General features: G+C 44.7%; 1 long non-coding RNA gene across 1 annotated transcript in view; it reads left to right on the top strand.

Moving 5' to 3' along the window:
• Positions 1 to 16,684, top strand: part of LOC143177816 (uncharacterized) — a 114,132-nt gene extending 97,448 nt beyond the window's left edge. The window contains exon 3 of the long non-coding RNA XR_013001660.1: positions 16,634 to 16,684. This is a non-coding gene — a long non-coding RNA (uncharacterized LOC143177816). The remainder of the gene's footprint in view (positions 1 to 16,633) is intronic.
• The last annotated feature ends 5,725 nt before the right edge of the window (positions 16,685 to 22,409 follow it).

The raw sequence follows: 22,409 nt of genomic DNA, 5'->3' as shown, positions 1-22,409 counted from the left end.
CACGAAGAGCCACGATGAATAAGCGACGGAATATTTTCCTAACCCGCTCTCTCGGTATTGCAGCGAACGAGGTATTCAAATATTTAAACACGAAAATATACATTGGAAGGCAGCCGCATGAATTATGCATAAGACGTGTCCACCACCTCCTTCGGCTCCTCTTCCTTTCTCTTTTCCTCCTCCTCCGCCGCTCCTTTCTCTCGTTATCGTCTTTCCTTTCTCCCCGAGCCCTCGCCACGCCAGCTTCTGTCAGCCTCCTCCAGCGCGAGCTTCCCGCGGCCCTCTGCACCAGGAAACGGCGGTTGTTTGTGCCACGGAACATCGCCGAGGAATTTGTTCGATCGTCCATCAAAACGGCTGGCTACTGGGAATCGCCCTGAGATTTCGTGAGCTGTGCAGGGAACGAGTTGCTTCGAACGTGCTGGGTCCTTGATCTTGGAGATGCCAGTAGAGAGTACATTTCTAGCGACGTCGGGTTGTTGACGCTTCAATCAGTTAACTCGTTGAGAGCTTTCGTAAGATGTGGGAAAATTGATCTTCGCGTGAGCTGTGATTCTATTTAGTAATTTTTCGATTTTGGTATTTTGGGGTGTGTGGATTTTGAAATGTTTGAAACGTTGAAATTTTCAGATATTTCAAGTTTTAAGTGTTCCAGAATTGAAATTTTCGACATTTTAAATATTCCAACGTTCGTAGTTTCAAATTTTCAAAATATTCAAATTATGAAATTTTCAAATATTCGAATTATGAATTTTCAAATATTCAACTTTTAAAATATTCATGTTTTCGTGTATGTACTTAAGTTTTCAAACTTTCAATTTTTTAATTATTCAATTCGCAAATTTTCAAATGCTTATCCCAGCATTGAAACCTTTAAATTCACAGCAACTGAAACCTTGAATCTTTCAAATATTCGAAGACAGATCATTAAACCTCAACATTTTGAGGTACTCAAACTTCCCCAAAATCGCTTCCTCACCTACATAATACATACAAAGGATCTCAGCAACATTCCCCACTAAATTGCCAGCACAGTATTACCCACCATCTTCAAAGGGTTAACTAATCAATTCCCATCGACAATTACCCTCGCGGCATGTATCAAGAAGTCCATTAGAATACGTCGAAAATGCTCTTGGCTGATCGACACCATCGATCACACTCATCGAGCCTGTAACTCTCGCGAGTAACAGCTGGAAGCGTGTTTCTTCGTATCGGCGTTGGTCCTCGCGCAGGAGCGCTCCAGCCGCGTAAACGGCGGAAAATCTGCTCGTTAGTGTTCCTCGCGAGGCCTAATCGCGAGACTGGATCGATCGAGAGTGATTTTTCCGTGGATAAGCCGATCGACCACCTGGACGTCGGTACTGTTTAGAAAAGCAGGGCCTAATTGAACTAGTTCTCGCGGCGAGGAAGGCGATTTGCTCGCGGTAGCGTTTTCACGGTATCGCAGCTGGTATCAAGGGCACGCGGGTTTAGCTCGGGGATTAATTACGACGTGGCACGAGTTACACTTCACTTGCCATCGAAAGCTCGCTGGAGGGGACGCGCTCAGGGCACTGTTTTTCCTTGGAGCTTAGTAGAGATGGTAAAACCGCTTAAAACACTGAAAATCTGTACTGTAAATGAGTATTTGAATTGGTAACTTGAAGAATAGTACCAGAGTCTAAGTAATACTATCAACATGAAGAAATAAAATTTGAAAAATTCGATTTGTCTTTCAAGGTTCGAGAGTTTTAGCTTTCGAATCCTCTTCACAGTGACTCGAATCTTCCTAATCTTGGAAACCATCGACTTGTTTCGAAGTTGAGACCTGAGCTTCTATCACCACCCACGCTCCTAGGAGCGCGAGTCAGCTGCGAAATCGCGGTTGCGCGCAATGCGAGCGCCTCCTAAGAATAATGCCTCCGCGGACATCTGACGCGCGTAACGATCGCGCCGAGGTAGCCTTGATGATGTAACTTTCACAAGGTTTCCCCCGCGCTCCGTGCTTCTCGATCCCTGCTCGATTTAACGCACCCACGCTTCGAGCTCCCTCGCCCCAGTATGTCGATTCATGAGAGAGGACTGTAGAATCATTCTACAGTCTTTCTAGTGATTCTCTTCTGCTTTAGTACATAACGCAGGAAACCCAAATTCGGCTACCAGCCTGGCTGTTCTCGCCTTGCGTTCGACACACATCGTTAGAGTGCTGACAGAAGGCTTTGCTGAAGCAGTTAGCCTGAAATTTCCTTGTAACGGGAGTGTGAAAGCCCTCGTAGGCTATCAGAGGCTTCTAAGCTTGCTGGGGAATCTTGCCTATCGAGGTCTTCAATGCTCGAACTGTGTAAATCATTCGAAGAGGGTCAGCGAGTTGAGCCTGTGGTCCTAAAATGGTTGACGGCTTCAGGAATTTATACGGCAGGGTCTGTTGAAATATTCTGAATTTTTAGTGGCGGGAATGATACTCTCGCAAGTATAACAACCCTAATAAATATCTTCGCTGAGAGTAGGTAGTTTAAAAAAATCTTCAAGCTTTTCTCTGAATTTCACCTTTAGAACTAAATAGTCTTGACTTAGCTAATTAATTTCTTCCTGTTTTTTAAAGTTGCACAGTGGAACTTCGAATGCATATTTATGTGCCTACTAGATCTGTCTTTCCAGAAACCCTGTTAATATTGCAGCAATCACCGAAAAAAGTGTGGCAAAGTCCCCTAGAAAGTACAAATTTCGCTCGAGCGATTTTTCTGTCGCAATCGATCCCAGAACGGATCTGTTAGAATCCCTTTCGAAGAGCCTTGGCATTTGACGGCAGGCATTTGGGAGGTTTTCAGCGTGCCAGTCAGGAGTCTGTCCCCAGTCGCGATTGCCAACCCATCCTCACGGTTGACAGATCCTTCGTCGCTCAACCATCGAACTATGCCCGCTTAGAACCACTTTCTAATGGCGTTCGATCGGCGAGGCGCGATGGAAATTCTCAGGCGACTCGAATTGAGAAACGACCGCCCGCGTGGCTTTCTCTCGTGCAAATATCGAGTCGATGCGACTGACCGATCGATCGTCGCGATTATCTCGGCGAGATGATCTCGAGGGAAAAAACAGCCGACGAAAGAGTCGCGGGGACTCGTTCTGGGGAGGCCGAAAGGCGGCCAGTTTTTGAGAATTCCTTCTCTCGTGGCCTCGTCTACGGTACTTTCGGTAACGGGGACGCTTGCGGTAGATCGGGCACGACCGTGTCACCACTGGCACAATGGGAGCGAGAGAAAGAACCAAAGACCGGGAGAAGTCGCGTGGGCGGGCTTAATCAGTAGTCGAGCGATCAGGAACTCAGCGAAACTCGGCGAAACAATGTCTCTCGGGAGTATTTTTAGAGGAGGAAAACCGAGAAAATTTCCTCGGCCGCGAGTAGACGAGGAAAAAGTCCACGCTTATACGCAGATACACATATAGCCACCTTGGAAAGTAAGTTAACGATGGGAAGTGTACGTCGGGAAATGAATGGAATACTTTTTTTGAGTAATTTATATTTTGATTTGCTTGTATCACGATACAATAAGGAAACAGTAATTCTAGTTTTTAGATCTATGAAGCATGGTAGAGCTAAAAGTGTCTCATTTTTTTATACCTAAATGTGCATAGTGGGATATTTTTTATAAATTACTTGCAGCACAATTATTTCCTCATAATTCGAATAAGCCTACTTTATTAAATTGTACAAGAATCAAATTTCTCTGCAACATGATCCTCATTATTCTTTAAACTTCCATCTTTCAAAGAGGTAGAAAATGAAGAGAAACAAACGTGTACTTTTCTTTATTAATCTTCTTCTGTATACCTAAAAAGACTAATCACTATCTCGTCTCATAGCATCACGACAGACGACTTTCAAGAATTTTCCTAAAGTCAAGTTACGTATTCAGATTACAGAGGAGTCCTGAGCTCACTTTCCGAGTTGACTGTAGATATATCCCCAGCCTCACGACGAAACACGCGTGGGGGTATTCGATCGGCGTAAGTGTGCCACGAGCGTAATAAAATGAACTCGGCGAAACGATAGGGAGGCAGGGCACGTGGGTGCGCGCGCTTAATCAACTACTAATCAACGAAGAAACGGAGGGCACCGTCCAATCTCCGGCGTATTGTCGAGTAATAGAGACATCAATAAAAAGGATAATTTCGAGCGTTGCGAAAAACGTCGCGGAGAAAATTGCCCGTCTCGAGGATTCGAGTTTTATCGTGTCGTTTCATCGCGCGACGGTTTCACTGGTTGGCTCATTATTCAGAGGATCTGTCGGCCCGCGACGGAAGGAACACCGAAGGCTTCTGCTCCGAGCTGAATGTTTGTCTAATTCGATTTGAGGGTTGAGTAGGAAGGATGATGAGAAAGAATTGTCCGAATTTTTGCTTCAACCCTTTCATATAAAGGTACATGCAAAAAGGTATTATTTTAGCTGTAAAATTGGAACTGCTTCCTCTATTTTCCTTTCTTGTTTGTAATTATAGTTTCTCATTACTCTTCGTTCTGAATTTTTGAGAAGACTACTCTTCACTAAGCAACGACAAAATAAATTTATTTGACGCAAGTTCACAGAACTTCAAAGCAAGTATAGTTCTTCTTATTACTATTATTATTTAAAATTAGAGTTCGACTGATATCAACTGAGAAATCCTCTTTCCCAAAGAATTCATTTTCTCCTCAAAGAAACCAGGTTCCAAGCCAAGTCGCTGGAAGCCTCGATCCCTGCAAAGAGTAAAGTCGAAGTAACACAGCACTGATCAAGGTGGCCCAGGCTGAGGACACATCCCAGAATCGTCGACGCTGAGTGTCGAACGACGGGATCGTTTAACTAGGAGCGCGATTCGATATCTCGACCGTTAATTGTACAATCGCTAATTGAATCGGACACGCGGTCGTGAGATAGCGCGGCGAAGCGAACAAGAAAAACCTGTTTGCCACTTGCCTGGCTTCCTGCGTATTCGCGCGACCGTGTGTGTCTGCATAATACGCCTCGCGATTTTTTCAAGCCATCCAGCCGACGAAAACGCGCCCCGATGCATTGGGTAATCGCTGTACCGACACCTTTCCCTTCTCCCTTGTTTCTTTGTCCCATTAACTGGACTGTTGCTCGATCGAGAACACTTCGTGTGCAGATCGAAATATTTCACCCTTTACGAATGCATATCCTCAAAAAGATAACATAACTAATTGTTTCTCAAATACCAATCCCAGTAATCCTACTATACTACATTAAAGTAGTCCTACCACGCCAGCTGGGGGATAACAAAAATTACAGGGCCAGTTCCTAGAGCAACATATGAAGAAAATCAATCATTCTCTGTAATCTCCCCCTCGCAGTTTCCTCGTTTCCTTTCACACTCCGAACAATCAGTCGCCCATTGGCTCCGTTTACACGCGACAATCACTGGAACCTGCTGCATCCAATTCGCTCGTTCTCACGTTTTCTCATTCACCGCGAGAAGGTTACGAATCGGACGCACCTCGAGCGTCCTTCGCGCGCGTACGAAAGCACGCAGCGACCAGCCAGCGAGCGCCTCGTCCTCGATCCTTTTCGAGGAGCCTCGAACGGTCAGGAAGGAAAGGGTGGCGGCGAACTTCCGTCTCGTGAATATAAAGTTGGAATTAGGTTCCATGGTAGGAGGGAGCTGTGCTTCCTAAGGACGGTTGCGTCGCGGCAAAAGTTCGGCCGAGCCCTTTGTCGAGCTGGGAACAATCGGAGACCCTTGGTGGCCATGGTCAAGCTGTCCCTTTAATAGCGACCCTCTCCCCTCGCGCTTCTCCCTCCTACGTTCCTATGGTGTCCTTTACCTTCGGCTAGCCCCTTTAAGGGAAATTCCCTTAAAGGTCTTCCCGCCACCGTTATGTAAGACACGCGAGGAGGGCTCGCCTCCCGTGGCGTTGCGATGCAAATGGGCAGCAGCGTGCGCCGAGCATTAATAATGCATTAAATAAACCGAAGATTTGTCGAAGCCGCGGCACGCTGCGTGCATGGAAGGCAAACGAGGCAGAGAATATGTATGTATTTCTGATTGTGAGGCAGAACGATCTGTGGCATGTTTTCTAACAATTCTAGTTAAGCCCGCGAAGGTACGTTTATATTAGGCGAGTTTTGGTGGGACAATCGAGTTGATCAATCTGAGGTTGATCGAAATTGTTTCAACGTGGTTGAAATTTGGTTTGTATGGAGAATATTTATCAGCTTTAGGTTGAATAACTCGGTTGCATGACCAAAAGTTGCCTAATGTAAACGTAGGTTAATTGAGGTCTAGAATATAGAATTTATATTTTCAGAAAGAAGAATTTTTAAGGTTTAAGAAGATTCACGTTCGTAAAATAGTACTGAAAGTGAAGGCTTTCAATATTAATGTCTCTTATAACCACAGATGTTCTCCTCAGAGGAGAAAAAGATACACAGTAGGGGGAACATTATCTTGTTTCGACTTTTTTAAAAAATTTGTTAAGGGTAATTTCTGCAATATCAGTTCTACCTACGACATGGAGTCCCTGAACGCATTTTCGAATTTTCTGTAGCGAATCGATGGGATGATGCGTGGGGATGAAGTGAACTCGACGAAACCACCCTCTGCGTGCGCTCGCGAGCATCGTCCCGATCGAGAGCGAGCCTCCTCGAGGGTGCGGCGCGGATTAATTAATCTTTGTCGTCGGCGTATCGAGCACAGTGCGAAGCACCGCGGGACAAGGGTGCTAGAGGCGTTATTAAAGCCGAAGAGCAATGTGAAGTGGAATAACAATGACGATAATGAGGCCGCTGCGGCGCAGGGGGATGAAAACGATCGACCGCGCGTCCTCGTTCGGCGGGAGGCCTCGACTTTAATCGAGGAAGGTGTAATCGAGTGCTACTTTGTTGCGGAACGAAAAAGCTGGTATTCGAAATCGAGGGAATATAGATAAGAGGGAGTTGCGTGTACAGGGTGGTCCACCTAAATATCTGTTTCTTTAAATAAGTGTCCTGGTTTAGGTGGAACAACCTGTATATCAGTCTTCTAAATCATATCTCTCATGAAATGGATACCAAATATTTTATTTAAGTTTTAGGGATAAGTATAGATGAAAAATCTTGTGACCAATTTATTTTAGTTAATTGTAATCTAATAAAGTAGTTTTATTTTATATGTCAATATTTTTCTAAGAGTAGGATTATTGTAGATTACTGTATGTTTATTTTAGCTATAATTTAGTGGTGAAAACATCGATAATCTCATAGTAAATTAATTTCTAAAAGAAAAGTTAACCAGCTAGGGTCTTAAAATATTAAGCTGCAGTATCCAAACGAACTTTGTGGCTGATGGCAACCATAAAGTACCTTAAATGGTACAATTCAGATAACTCTTCCTCCTGGCGCCTACTCAAAGTCTACAGCTGGGAAATTGTCTCGTGTGACCACATGTGACAAAAGCAGCAATTTCTAGGGTGTCCCACTTTACTTGCGCTAGCGTTGCGTTATGGAAGCCGCAGCTGGCACTATGAGCCGAATATTACAGGAAAACTGTCCTCGCGATATGAAAACTTCGCCATCGAGGAGGGTTCCCTTCTGCTTCGTCCTCGAAATTGAATTTCCCTCGATCACTCTCCAAGGTGTAAATTCTTTATTCCCTCCTGTGTCATTTTCATCAGGGTTGCCGAAAGTTTCCCTCGAATCTCGTAGCGATTCTTAACTCTAGCTTTCCACTGAATCGTTATCAGAATATCAGTAGGCAGAGCCGACTGGGCGTGCGCTCGAACCGAGAGAGGCGCGTTGAAAGTCGCCGTGGAAAACTCATCAACCTCGTTTGTAAATTTTTCTGCGCGCGCGGCCTCGTTCCTCGATGAACATCCAGCACACACGCGTAACCTTCGAACCGCTGAACCACGCAGTCCCTGGACTCGGAGAACGGGCTTCGTTTTCCTCTTTCCATCCGTTGCCATTTCCCAACAAGCTGCCTTAACATCGCGGGACACGGTCTGTGATTCGCTTTCATTCTACTTTTACTTGTTTCTTAATCCTTCGACTTGCTACACGAATTACAATAAAACCTCGATTAACTAGGACTCAATTAGACGCAGTCTCTTTTACTCAGCATCAGTTACACAACTCACGAACTCCTCCTATGTTTCTGTCACCTGAATTTTAGATCAGGGTTAAATCCAGCGAGCTCTGAATTTTAGATAATAGAAAAATACAGTAAATAATACAACGTGGTACAGTTAGTATCCATGTACGTTAATTCAGGCAGCTCAAGAGAAATCATAAAGCAAAGACTGTAAAGCTACCAGCAGAAACAGAGGGACCCACCAATACACCCCTCTCCACGCTAACACAAAGTCTGGGCCAAAAAATTCCATCCACTTTTTCAAGTGACCAAGAAAGTTCGTTTAAAGACGTTGCACGTCGTTACAGAGCTACCTGTGCAACTAGCATCCTACTGTTCCCTTCTCGTCGAACAGACGCAGCCCTGTCGAAACAAAAGTTGCCTTTCGCCATCCAGGGGGGTAGCACGTTTGCCAGGAGCCCCGAGGGCTTTTCTACTGGCGTCAAACCGGTTCGACCGGTTCCACCGAAAAACCGCCCGGTTTTCAAACCGTTTCATGGCGGCCAGGCACGGGGTAGGCCTCGGTATAGGGTTGCGCCACGTCCATGGGAAACGATTTCGGCTGCCTCGCGGACTCCTGCTCCCCAGCGCTCCTGGCGTCATTAATCTTCCGTTAAACCGACTCTCTGGAAGCTCCAGCGTTCGCTAATTAATGATAACTCGTTGGTCACGAGTGACCGAGGTCAGTTACGCGCTGACTGGCTTTCACTCGCGACACCGAGCTCCTCGAGCACCTCTGAATATTCCCTGGCAATCATTGTCTGCGAGGACGATTGAGTAATCGTTGCCAGGTTCGTGTGGGCATTGAAAAGACCAGGAAAAGGACCCCTAGTGGTTTCTATTTTTTTCTGAGAGCATGAAGAAGATACTGTGGCTGCTTTCATTTTTTTTTTTGACCCTTTGGACTTCTAATTTTTTAAAATTTCGGTACCAAGAATTTTCTGTTATTTTAGCCCTCTGCACTCTCAATTTTAGTTAAATTTTCTTCCCATGAACTTTCTGCTATTTTAGTCTTCTGTACTCCCACTTGTTTAAAAAATTTCTTTTCTAGAAGTCCCTATTATTTTAAGTTATTTTAAAAATGTCGAGTGTGACTCAACGCAGGGTGAACTGATTACTGTTCTATTTAACGAAATATTCCTCATAGTATACTTAAGTACATATACAATGTAGCTGTCAGTATATGTCTAGCCACTAGAAGTTCTTATTAAAATAAAAACCGTAAAATTTGACAAGGACTGCTTTTCTTACGAGCTCTTCAATTGTCTTGCTAACTATCATATCGGAGAATTTATCGTCTGATTTCGTCCCTGTGTCGACTCCAGCGCCATTTGCAGTGTCCCAGTGCCTGGGTCTGATGGGTTTTTCGAGGCTTCCGGGTCGCTTTGCGCAACAAGCCTGCAAGGGATCGATTGCGCTCACGGCCTCGGGGAACTCGGTTGCAGAGACACTTTCGAGGCGGCGGAAAAGTGGTCGGAAAAGCGTGAGAATATTTATAGCATTGACTCATTACGGAGTGACGGATTGCGCTGTGTGTCGCGCGTTGCAAGTGCACCAGCCAATGAATAAGCCACGGTGCAAGGACGCTCTCGGCTCCCAACGAATCGAACGTGCCCTAGACTCTCCGCTCTCTTTCCCTCTGTCGTCGTTTTTCCCGCCACTGTTAATGACAAATTAAGGCGATCGCTGCCTCTTACTCGCGACCCATATCGCACGCGAATCGAGCGAAGGGCGATCTCGAATTCCAGACGCACTGCTTTCGAGGCTCCCATGAAAATACCCTTTAAATCCCTCTGGAATCTATTTATAGTAAGAGAGACAGAATCTAGTTGTCTTAGAATCTTTTCTATCTTTTTATCCTTTTTCTTGTGTTTGAAATCGAAAACTGCATTTATACTGAAGTGCTCCTTTGCAATCTGATGCACTGGCAGTGCTGATGCATTTAACATTGCTCTTCAAATATGCTGATCGCAAAGAATCAGTAACTCAACCCTTAACTGGGATGATCGTCTCACACAGCATTTATACTAGCTACTTCACTGTTAATATTTATTGTTTAAAATAAAATATCATTGGATTACGTATAGGTACATGATAATAAAGTGAAAAGCTGTGAATTTTTTGTAAGGATAACGGAATTGCAGTAATTCTACCACATTATGTAACAGTATCGATACCATAGTAGTTAAGAGTAGTTAAAGGTTATATTACATCCACTGGCTTGCGATAAATGAGAAAGAAATTGGGTCTCTTATAATTACTTCCAGTTTCCTCTAGAGCCAGTTTCTCTCTAAGCTGATAATCAAGTAGATTCTCTTTGAACAAGCAAACTGTCTTCAGCGTTCCCCTTGGTTATCTCCCCATATTCCTCGATACATATACAGTACTTTTTTCACCCAAGAAAATGTAAGATTTTTTAGAACTGGTGTGTGGGTCACGGAACAGTCGAATCCTACAGTCGATCGCCCACGAAATGTTCGTTCACAGTAAACAGACTGCGCACGTCGATCGACTGGTTGGTTAACTATGCGACGTGACATGGTTGGCGGCTTGGTATTTAGGAAAGGCCAATCGACCAATGTCACAAGCCGTTTGAAAGGCGCTAGAATCAATAAGACACAGGTGATCGGGCCGATCTCTCGGATCGACGTCGACAAAGGTTGACGATTGCGTCGCGGGAACGATTGTCCCGTGATCAAGGACCGTTATAAATGTCGATCGAGCCTGGATCTGCACGCGCAGAGAGGAAATTAATGGAGAACGGTTCAGTTGAAGATCTAGGTTCCATGGTTTTCCTTCTTAAGGGGTCTTCTAGTTGGGCGTATCCACTTGAGAGTAAAACTATCGCGAGTTGCCTTCCAAAGTACTCTCAGATAGTGTATTTGCTATCAGGCACTGTGGTTGGAATAACTGAGAGTAACTGCCTGACATGAATACACTATGAGAGAGTATCTCAATAGCAACTTGGGATATTTTTAATTTTAAGTAGACAGGTAGTCTAACGACCTATGTCCCCGTGTGTATTAAAAATTCCCTATTTCCTTGACCTCAGCCCTGAAACAACCCCTTGTACCAGTGACGCAACTCTCAAAAATTTGCGTATCTCCATCGCTGGCAAATGTTCCCAGCGTTCTCGAGTACTCGTAAAATTGAGCAATGTACCGTGCAAAATCTGGCGCCAGTCCCAGAGTGCAGTTTACGCAATCGTTCGTTATTTATCATCGAAATTCAAGGCCTCCGCGCATCCTTCCGCGTCTACAAATTGCTCCACGTCAGAGCGCGCATTGTGGCTTGGAAACGGAACGCTGTTTTCAGAAACAGGCAGTAACTCCATGAAACTACGTTTCGTTCAGTTATATCCTCCGTGGAGCTGTTTGTCGTGTCATTTCGAGGAAGCTCGTGGAGATTAGTAGAACAACAACGAAACCTAGTACGAGCCATACTGAACGAAAAACAGCAACACTGCTGTCCGATGTTACACTGGATTTTACACCACGCGAAATTCACACCTTTTGCCCAGGACGTCACGAAAGTATTTTAAGTATTTTAAGCTTGAGTTATTAATGTACGAGATGAACCCTTTGATACAGTAGTTTCAAAAATCGAGTAGAAGATAATAAAAAGATAGAATATAAAACATAGAATATCGAAAAATAAAGTATTCCACAATGCTGCCTTTTCTATCAACTGCAAAATAGGATTCTCTCACTGCTGCTGTTTTTCGTTCAGCATTGTTAATACTAGAGTTGATTGTGGAATAGTAGAACAGTCCCTGTTTGATTATCGAAATAACTCGTCTCGAATTCACGCCTCGCTGAGAAGGCGAATTTCAGCAGCAATCGTCGCGATTTTCGATAGTCACTGGGCAGAGTCGATCTCGCACAGGTGCGATCTCGAAGGCCAGCAGGAGCTCGATCACGAGTGACGAGCTCTCGATTCTGCTCCCAGTGACTGGGAGGCCTGTAGAGCGTTTTCGCGCGTCGGAATCGCGCTTTTTACGGAGGTGGACTGACGATTTTGCAAGAGAGCGTGCAGACTTACTTGGTGTCGCCAGATAATATAGGCACGCTCACACTTGCCGCTGTTAGGCAACTTCTAATCGTGTTAACGACACAAGGACACGGGAGAGCACGTCTCGAGCGTTTGTAAACGCTTGTAAACCTTTCTTGCGCCGCAATAACCGGGACCAGGCGCGGTACGCGCATGCAAATCGCCTGCACCCGCCGTGCTTACTAATTTCTGCATCTGGTTTAAATATAGCGCCGTGGAACGTCGCGCGTTTAATTCAGTTTCGGACGATGCGCGCTGCCTCTCGACTTTGCATGGGATAATCTTTGAACTGTGGCTCATTCATGTGGGACATGAATTCCACGTCGTTAGGATGGGTAGGAGCAGTCGTATAGGTTTTGAATGTCTGTTCGTGTTGGTCCAGCTGCTACTGTATTTGAATCGGCGGGTTAAAGGAACAGTATAAGTCCAAAATTCATATTTCTAGATACTTTAAGATATTTTAGTTTCAGATATTTTACTTTTATAAATACTATAAGAGGCTAATAATTTCTGTATAACATTTGTCCCATCTGATCACCTTTACAATTCCATTTTCTATGTATCAAATGAAAGTGCCTAATAAATACAAATAATTTATTCAATTTTAATGTACTAGGGCCACTTATGGGGGCCAGTCTGTAGAAATGCTTGCACCTTGCATAATACTATCGCAATTTACAGCACACAAAAAATTCGAGGCATTGGTCTTAGCGTTCTGAGACACAGAAATACGGATGCACGGTATTTAGCAGAAATGCTCAGTTCTCCTTGACTATGCTTCTGATCCTTTCGTTCGATTGGCATGTGGCACACGATATTTGAAAATTTCACAGCAGCTGGTGCCCACGCGAAATGCGAAACGTGGACCCGACCCGCTTTTAATCGCAGCCGTCACGGACCATTAAGGATAGAAAACAGTCGTTAGATTGGCGCTAACAAATCGTTAGACTGTCCGGTTTGGTCTCACCTCCGCTATGCCAAAGAAACAACTCGTGCTCGCTGCCTATAGAACACTTGGGGTTCATTAAGGAATTTCATTTGTGGTTAAAAAATTCCTAGGATGACTCATGGAACTTTGCTATGTTAAACATCGCTGAAAATTATCTGGATATCTACTTCCTTTTAAGGTCCATTTATGCAATCGACGAGCCAAGCACGAGCCGAGTCGAACGATTAGACCGATGAAACACGTATTAATAGTGTTTTATCAATTATAATTATGTATGTGTGCCTTTTCGCTAGTGTGTACAATGTTTGCTCGACTCGTGCTCAGCTCGTCGATTGCATAAATGGATCTTTAATCAAAGGTAATTTGAATGAGAAATGAATATCTAAGAATCATTTGTTATTAGAATCTGTACCTAAGTGTACCTAAGTGAACATCAAGTTCATAGAATTGTGTCGCCTCACTGACATCTTTTCCGAGCTCCCAGCAGTGCCTCAGAAAGAATTAAAACCCTGTCCAATTACTATAATTAAATAATATCCAATTACAGTGACTACACCAGCTTCTAAATAAACAATCTCTACTCAGCTCATTTGCTCCACAAGATCGCGACAAAAACTCCCATTCACCGTGTCAGACCTTTCAGTGACATTTATGTACCATGCATACACATCTCCAAAATGTCGGAATACTTTCGACCGCTAATGAACGCTTCCCCCAAAACCAAATAAAAGGTCTCAGAATTACGTGATCGCAGACCCCAGCGAGATCCTTTCCCCGACGCGCAAGCTCCGTGTCTCTTTAAATTTAGAAACGCTAAGACCGTGTGTTACGACGTCGCCGCGTGTTTACAATCGTCCAGCGTGTTCCCTTCACTCGGCGAGAAATTCGTCGAGTCAAGACGCCGAGTGGGAATGAATTCGTCGAGTCAAGACGCCGAGTGGGAACAAATTCGTGGATGGACGCCGAGTAGGAATGGACTCGACGTCCGCGGATGGACGCCGCGCACCAGCTACCTCGGCTGTCGAACCCGAGGCCTTAACCTTTACGAGATCGTCCGGAATAACTTTGAGGTGTTTGCTTCTAGAACAGCGGCGATCGTCTAGACACCAACTGGTTCGACCTACGTGTGTATTTATGTATCTCGACAGCAGTCTCTGTCGCGTTGCAGCGACCTTCGCGATGCGCTGACTCTCTCTCTTTCTCTCCTCTTCGCCTACCCTGTCCCCCGTCGTCGTTGTATCGGAACCGCTGATTTGCATAAAGAAGCGGCGTTCCTCGCGCGGTGATCGACGGAAACGGCTGGGACTGTGGGACGAGCGAAATCCGTGTTACGAGGTCGATAGTCCTCTGCCTCGGTGCTGGTGAATGGTGGTTAACAAAAGGGAAGAAAGTTGCGTTGCGAAATTTCTGATGGAGAAGAGGGGGGTTACGTGATTCTTGTGGACCAATGGGCGTTTTCTTGAGAAAGTGATTAGGAAATGTATAGTTTCTAATTTGATGGTTCTAGGAACAGGGTTTGGAGTGAGTACAATTTTTGTGGAAAGAATGAGTCAAACTTTTGCATCAACCAAGTATTCAGTAGAATTATCAAATGTTAGAGTCTTACCACAGGCCTAGAACATGTACACTAATGTTAAGTTACAATTTTAGTTATTAGTTCCTGTATTCTTCATAGCAAATTCGAAAGCCCTGTCGATATTGTGGTCACCTCCAAAGTTTCCACAAACGCCCCTCTACTTTTTGACTTTCCCTCGGCGCGTTCGAGAGGGAATCAGATTCTCAGAGCGTAGACGGTCACCAAGAACAGGTCACAGAGGCCGTGCATTATCGTCGCAGAATTGCGATTGCAAAATAAAGAATGGAACAGGCCTACCGTGCCTCTATTGTACGCTGCCCTCCCGTTCTGTCTCTCCTTCGAAAAAGCCTGTTTTTCCTCGGCGCACCGTCGTCGTCGCGGTCTTCCTCGTCAACGTCGCCGTTCAGTATTCGCTCGTTCAAATGCAAAAGTTTCGCGACTACAAAGGGGTAACCTGGAATTAAAAACGAACGCACGGGTGAAAGGACGACGGATGATCCTCCCGTGGCTGCTCCAGACACGACGCGAACTTGCTCGCGATCTACCGGGTGTGCCCAGCTTTCAACGTCGCTTTATAGCGACGCTGCTTTCCATCACAATGGGACTTTGTCTGTTTGCTTTCGTTTGTTTGGCCGTAAATGCGCTGCGAGTTTGTAGTCAGTTGCGAACTTTAAACCTGCCGAGGTGGCAGGCTCAGCTTTGGGCTGACTGCACGGCCCATGATTTTCTATTTAATCCTGTTCCCTCGAGATTAAGGGTATTAATGCGTTCGGAGGTCTGTGACCCATATGCGCTGGCGATTTTGGAAGCGGTCTAAGTTAGAAGCTTGATGAAGATGAATAACTTTAAAATGGTGGTTCGTTTTGGAAGAGTGATTCACTATTCAGAAAAAGTTGAGAATAATTTACCTACATGTATAATTTAGCATGGTATTTATAAGAAAAAGTGAACTGATACCACTATCATGATAAGCAATCCATATAATCAACTAATATACTAGAGTAATATATCTTCAAATAATAGTTATTTTTTTCCAATTTTAATAAATTCTCTCTTGAGAAAGTAAAAATGGTTTTGCACCCCGTTTTACTGGCTTCAGAAAGACTCAGTTAACGCCGTGGTCTCAGCGCTCAGCAGTTATTTTTTGTAAAATTGTTGCATTAATACAGCACGCAGTATGTCACCACTTGTGTGCTCTGATCCAGGAATCCGTTCACAGTAGAACGTCCTTTGTGTCTGTCTCTCCTGTATCGCGTTCAGAAGACCTTTCGTATCTCGCCTTATTGTCGTGGTCGCATGCAAATATGCGAGCACGATCCTACAGGTAAATGACTCACGAGCCTCGCAGGGCTTCCTTCCTTTGGGTAATCGTCGGGATCGCATGTTACTTCCACTGAGTATCATGCAGAGCACAAACTCGAGCGAACCCTTGTGCGTTCATTAACGAGTCAACCTTTTATGGCCCCATTTAAAATAACTTCACTACAGTGTGTTGTCTCGATAAAAGCTTGATGGTAGACTCAAGTCTCCTTACAACTATTTTCCTTTTGTCTCAAGTAGTCCTGGAACTAAAAAATTCAAGCTGAAATTGCTGGTGCAGAAATCGATCTTAAAATCAAGTTTCTTATGTCCCTTAACCTTTGCCATACTTTCACGAGTCTGACTCATGCACTTTTTCCAGCGTAAAGGATCTATGTTCGATCAATGGGAGCTCTATTGTTGGCAGTTTAGGGCAGTCACACGTTTTAGATTGGCAGCAAAGGTAATAACATTACGAAAGAAAATTGTACAGGAAGAGATTAAGTTTCAGATTGGCTCCACGTCGCGAGCTTGTATCAAGACAGTCCTGTACAGAGTAAAATAGCTTAAATGATACTGATTCAACCCAACACTTTCTACGAATCCATTTTGAACCCAAGGTTCTGCTTTGAGACTTCAAAATATATTTATGAGACCATATTTGTCTGTTTCAGGTAAGCAGGAGTCCCCTCGAAATTGTCAACCGTTAACCCTTTTCCACCAGCGAACGGTAGGGAGTTGTTTTCTCGAATCGATCGCGCTACCTGCGCAAAGAGGTACGTTTACCGATTCTCGACCCGGGATCTAAACTTGAATAAATTACGGTCGACGTGCAATTGAACCCTTCGCGTTCGCTTGAAGCGAGACTGCGTCAGGACTCAAAACTTTCGTTAATATTTATGGAACCTCGCCCTGGGAATCTTTATTCATTGGTATTTTTGCTTCGAGGAACTGCCGTGTATCAAGTCGGGGCTAAAGTTTCGCTAATTCTTGACTTCGAGTAATTCACGACAGAAAAGAACGCCAAGGAACTTCAGCAAACTTGAAAGCTACTGGTATCGATGATGAATCGCTCCTCGTTGGGAAAGTAACGGTCGAAACTTTTGTCTTAACTTGATAATTGCTCCAGTTATCAGCGATATCAGAGGCCATGAATTATAGTTAGATTTGCAGTAGGATATTTTCCCTCGCGGAAGCAAAAAACCCTGGCGCACCTGAGCACGAGGGCCACCTGTGCCATTTACCTCGTTTTTCCCACCCGTGCTTTCCCGTCAAAGACGAGTCACGCGTGTCATCTAGAGGCCCTCGACACAACCCTGCTTCTCTCGAGTGCACCACCTACGATGTTAGCGAGCCGCGGAAAAAGCAGCGCACAACGATCGCCGAGTTTTTCTCTGCTGGTACATTTTTTCTTCGCCGTTGATGAATTTGCTCTTATATTCCCCAGTTTTTCCCTTGGGCGAACAGGCTCGCTCTGAGTCGAGTTGATGATTACTTCAGAGCTCCCTTCAAACGGTAACCTATATTTAGAATAATAGATTCTTAATATGCAGAGTGGATGATTTGAGAGATTCACATTCCTAGGGAATCTTGACGAGGTCGTGGAGATCAATCGATCAATCTCGAAGAGCTCTGCGATAGCTTCGATTGATGTGGAGTTCGAGTTTCAGTATTTTCTTATCGTAGCTCCTTCATTCGTTATAACTTCTGGGTTAGCTTGATTCTCAGCTACAAAAACATGATTTAGAATGAACAAAATTTCACAATTTTCAGTACAACCAGTGGTCAAAATTTCTAATAAAACGAACACCAAGAATGTTGACACCAGGAGTCTCTCAAAAAGGTATCCCAGGTTTATAAGCTTCAATTTAAGCAGTGAGCCTATATCGAGAAACTCTATCTCCACAGGAAACCCGTTCACACGAGGTCGTTGAAGTTTCCCTCGGTTGGCGATGATATTCCGCGGTTCTCGACGCCCTCGAGTTAAACGGCTCGTAATTTTTAATTAGAACGCCTGGGACGGAAGTGTCGCGAGCCTCTCCTAGTCTTTGATGTCACGTGACGCAATTAAGAGGCCCGCTCGAAGGGACCAGGCTCGTTTCTCGTCGCGTTTCTTCCTTTGTTCGTGTTCGAATTTCCCTCGCGCCACGTCGCTGGAAATCGGCCTCGCTATCGAGCCGCCTCTCGCAGATGGTCAGGCGAGGGTAACGGAAAGGAGTTCTCGACGCAGAGCCAGACGTTCACCCGGTAGAACGGCTCGGTGGCTGGTTTCGCGGTGTGACCGTGCGCAGACCGCGTATATCCTCGCTCCATTATTAATTTCAGAGCGACGCACGTGCACTCGGCCACGTGTGGGTGCCCGCAAATGCGTGCACGCACGGCTCACCGTCGACTCCTGGGGTACTGTTCAACGAGAATTCTATCATTTCTGCGTCTACATCCCGACTGGCTCAATATTATTATTGTAACGACTCTATTATGCTTACGAGAGGAGCTCACCTGGTGGAACAGACGGTATTTAATGAGCCTTCATCATGTACGATAGTACCTACATAGTGTGAGATATTCATAATTGAGGTACTTGTACTTTCAGATTGTTAGGAAATTTGAAAGCAAGGTGTTCGATACCGCGAACTTTCAAACGTTTGGAAACTAGACATTTGTTGACTTTGAATCTTGAGAATGGGAGAGAGCAAGAGATCACCAAGTGTAAAGCTTCTTATTTAATGAGTCTATCATGCGTGATAGTAATGCTTACATAATGTGAAGTATTCATTATTCGGTTTATATTATAAATATAAACATTAATCATAATTTATATAGAGATAATATTCTAAAAATAGTGACTTTCGAGCTTTAGGTACTCTTGCTTGCCGAGTAAGAGGCTGATCGCGCGGGATTGAATTGCTAATTGCAATCTGGTCCGAGCACGTCGAACGGATCAGAGTTAATGAGCATCGCGGTAGAGAAAAGTAGATTGATCTTTGATCCGCGGTGATCCTCGAAGGAGCGAAATTTCGCAGTTGGCGGCCGAGTCAAATGTCATGTTAAATGTCATCGGGATTACACTCGCGACCCCAACCAATTTTCATCCTTTTTTTTTCAACTATTTCAATCGCGTCTCGTCTGACCGATTGCTGTTCGAGCATCGTGGCTGTTAATTTCGCTAATGCCTGCTCCGAGAGGAATAATAAGCGCGGCAGCATTTTTTGCTGTCGCTCGATTGCGCATAAAAAGGCAACGAAGCGAGCTGTTTCACAAAGCCCATCGAGCAGCCGTTTATGTAATTTTATCGGCTGCACCGACTGCTTCGGACCGTCTCAGCTCTTTCCTGCCTCGTTAAGGACTCTTCTCAGGCCGTCGAATTCCTTCCCGCTTCGAGGAACGTATCGTTTTCTTTATTTTAGTGGCGGCCCGAAATTCTGGACGAAACCTGTCTCAATTTTACCTGTCCACAGTTGTTTCATCTTAGTGTACCTTCATTAGACCGACGTCTTAGTGTCCCTTCATTAAACCGTCCATCGAAGGAGAGCTATAATGGGATCAGAAATTAAGGAATTTCGAAGTTTGAGTCTGCTTCTGAACTCTTGGAACTGTTCTCCAAGTAAGATCATTTTCTAGCTCGCGTGGGTGACTAGGCGGGTCTTTTTCGTGGGTTGATCAATTTGTCAATGGATTAATCTGCCTCTTCCGTCAAACTCCAAGGCTCTTGGATCGAGTCCTTTCTCTTGGAAATTGCGTAATCGTCGGCCTGTTGTAGTTCCCTGAATGTAGTTCCTTTAGTACCATTTGTAGACTGTCTTTGCGAGCTCGTCGAATGCACATCCTCAGCCCTGAGATATTACAGGAAAATCTAAAGGGGATTGAACTGTTTTTTTCATTTAATTAAGCCCCCATAACGTTCAAAAAGCTCAGTTTCAAATCAGAATATTAATTACAACTTAAAATCAGAGTATCGAGGACTAGGTCACTCTCGATTACTAAACGCTCCACTCTAGCATCGTCTGCCTCTAATGCATCAGACACATGGATCCTCTAATTAATTCAGCCAGGTAGCCCACGTAGCCGCGATTCATCACTCTCCATCACTTCGTCCTGACCTGGTCTAGTTCGAGGGAGCCTCTGCGTGAGCCCCGTCCAAGCGACTGGCCCGAATGAAAATTCCAAGCCGATTCGCCTTCCATGAAAATCAGTGACGTCAGCGTTGCATATTAATTATTACCTGGCGACGCTTATTGCGACTTAGAGAGCAGGACAGCGTCGCCTATCGGAGGCCCGGAATGCGACCAACGAAAGCAAGGTTGATCCCAAGGCGATTGCGAATGATAATTCCTGATCGATTATACGCACACGCCCCAGTTTCCTCGGCGCGTCGATTTTTTCGACACTTCTTTTCGTTCACCAGGCCGAGTGAAAGTCCTGCTCGCGCGACATTTTTCGCGTGCCCCGCGCCGCCGACTGCCGTCGCGCGACTCGCGCCGCTATCTCGCCTGAGATCTACCAGCTTACCTCCGTCGATGCGTGATAAACAATTAGAGGCAATTTCGCGGAAACGCCTCGCCGCGGGGGCGTCGATCTGTGGCTCGGCTTTGTTGGTGATCGGTAACCAGTGGTGCCAGATGGCGGGACAGAATGTCTACCCATGACGCTACAGCATACGCGTATAAGACTATATGAGGCATTGGAACTGCGTGCTGGAGCCAAGATGGAAGGACGGAGACACATGGGAAGTATATAGCTTCATCTCTTTTATGTTCCCTGGAGTGTAGTGCGCATGTGTTATAGAGGTGAAGAAAAGAGACAGAGAGATGTGTATGTCTGTACTCTGATGTTGGCTTCGTTGCCTGTTATAACTATACTCGTTTAGTTTTGTAACCAGTGCTTTATTAACAGAGTATAGTTAATAAAAATGATAACACACAGTTGTTCGACCATGCAGCGGTATGACACTGCTGGTAGCTTCAGCTTGCTACACACGCGCCATGTCACAGCTACATATGCAGCATTGCCCTCTCATTGGAAGTCTACCCAATGCTCCATATAGTTTTATACATATATGGATTATAGCGTAGAAGAGTATATGGGGATACGATACAGCATTTCATTGCATTGGCTATAGTACCCCCACTCTTCTGCTCTATGATGTCATTGAAAGACATTTTGTCCCGACATTTGGCAAGACTGGTCATCAATCACCAACAAAGTTTAGTCAGATATCGATGTCAGTGACGTTATAGAGCAGAAGAGTGGGAGGTACTCCAGGCATTGTAGAGATGTTAGAGAACCTGCTGTTCCTTCTGTTAAGCGATGTCACGAGGTAGAGAGGGAACTTTCTAAATGGGGTGGGGAATCTTATGGTATTCACTGGACAGAAGGAACAACCCCTCTCTACCTCGTGACGTCGCTTGTCAGAAGGAACAGCAGGTTCTCTGACATCCCTGATAAAGTTAAATTCTGTATGGTACTCCCAATCTTCATGTGAAGACATTTTGACCCGGTACCTGTAAACACTATTGATTATCGAATTTTTGAGAAGCTGATATCTGTGGGGACTCTGGATAGGGTTTTTAAAGAAAAAAAAAATTGAAATAAGTGGAAATTTGTTCCAAGGCTTTAGTCTTCTATTTTCTGGTCCGCTGTGCAATATCTGCACACGAGGATTATATGATGTAAAATCAGAGGAATCCTGAGGTCACTGGCCGATGATCTCGTGACACGATCCTCGTAGAGTTTCAGGGCTCATTAATTTCGTGCAATCTAGCTCCGCTCGTAAAACTGTTCGACCAACCGTTTCCCTGAAATCCCCCGAATTTTTCCGATTTTCAAGATTCCTGGTTCACCGATGCGATGCACCCTCGATGGAGCGTGTACTATTCTATCGATTTTATGCTCCCATGGAAACTTCGGCTCCTATAGCGGTACATATGAGTCGTTTAGATGACAAGTGACGTAAGTTTCCTCTTCTCGCTATTTGTCAAATAGACTTTAAAAGCTTGATAATAATTGGAGTTCTGGAAGGTATCCTGAAACTCCCAAACTTTGGACTTTCGTATATTAGGTACATTTTCGAACATTTAGATTCTGCTATATTGAATCTCTTTTCTCGTCTACTGTTATGACTAAAGTTGTGAAGCTCGGCAAGAATTATTTGTATTACTTTTCACCCCACAATTCTTAGAAATCCCACGCGTGTTCAGAAATGGGATTACAGAACAGCCCATAATTTTTCCTCTGCAGAAATCCACTATACTTACGCTATCTCCAGGTTCAAGCTTCCCCACACAAGTCCTACAATTCGACGAGAATTATTTTTATTCCTTTTCTCCCCTCAAATTTTAGAAAACCCATGTGTTCAGAAATGGGATTACAAAACAGCCCCTAATTTTTCCTCTGCAGAAATCCACTCTGCTCACACTGTCTCTAGGTTCAATCTCCTCCACGAAAAATCCT

Source organism: Calliopsis andreniformis, chromosome 4, assembly GCF_051401765.1.
Source record: "Calliopsis andreniformis isolate RMS-2024a chromosome 4, iyCalAndr_principal, whole genome shotgun sequence".
NCBI lineage: Eukaryota > Metazoa > Arthropoda > Insecta > Hymenoptera > Andrenidae > Calliopsis > Calliopsis andreniformis.
The sequence above is the reverse complement of the archived record's forward strand: the minus strand, read 5'-3'. Positions and strand labels throughout refer to the sequence as shown.